The sequence below is a fragment of the Lathyrus oleraceus genome, chromosome 1 (assembly GCF_024323335.1).
Source record: "Lathyrus oleraceus cultivar Zhongwan6 chromosome 1, CAAS_Psat_ZW6_1.0, whole genome shotgun sequence".
Taxonomy (NCBI): domain Eukaryota; kingdom Viridiplantae; phylum Streptophyta; class Magnoliopsida; order Fabales; family Fabaceae; genus Lathyrus; species Lathyrus oleraceus.
Genome location: NC_066579.1, coordinates 8,019,713 through 8,020,651, shown reverse-complemented (window position 1 = coordinate 8,020,651; position 939 = coordinate 8,019,713).

Here is a 939-nt window from a genome sequence, read left to right as displayed (position 1 = left end):
CAATAATACTTTCAAGGGATCTCATCTGAGTGGGGTTCTCGCATCAACCTAACGAGTCCGATGTCTCGTAGGTCAATACTACACAACCACCATCCTAACTTAAGTTTTTCTCATAGCTAGGGTATAAAGCTTTTCCTCACACAAATGCCAATAGTCCAGAAAGTTCCAATGATACCATATACCAATAACACAACAATTGGAAATACAGATAATAAAGACATATATAGATAAAACAAGTAAGAATTAAATAAACAAGTAAAAGAAAAAACTCAAACATAAAACAAACTAAATTAGGGTTGACTCGCTTAGGATAACTTTAATCAATTTCCCCAGCAGAGTCGCCAGCTGTCGCATCGCGAAAAATACCCGAGTGTAAGAAACACTCGAAATATAAACAAAATAGAGTTGCCACCGAACTTTATTTATTCCCAAAGAAGGAAAGGGAAAACATCGATAAAACCCACGAAAAACAAAAAGAAATGGTATTCGCAACCAAATCGGGTTCGGGAGTCGGTTATGCAAGGGGAAGGTATTAGCACCCCTCACATCCATCGTACTCGATGAGACCCATCTAGTTAGTTTCGTGTTAGAGTGTTAGCGCGATATCGTTTACGAACTTCTACTTATCGAGTGAGGAAAGAGAAAGAAAGAAAGGAAAGACTTAGGGGTATTTTAATATTAATGTGCCTGACAAGATTTCACAATCCTGCTCCTACGTATCTTCAGGTGCTATGAAGAACTCAAGGCAAACGCAGTTCTGCCCAAAGAGAACTACTGGGTGGATTGCTTTTAAAGAGAGTGATGCTTGGATCATATTTGAGCGATTAAACCTTTACTTGCTACTCGCTCTTAGAGGCTGAAGTCTTTGTTTGTTTCGCATCAAAATGGATGTTGCATACTCTTTTTGAAAATGTTTTCGGAGTCGCACAAGGGCGGAAA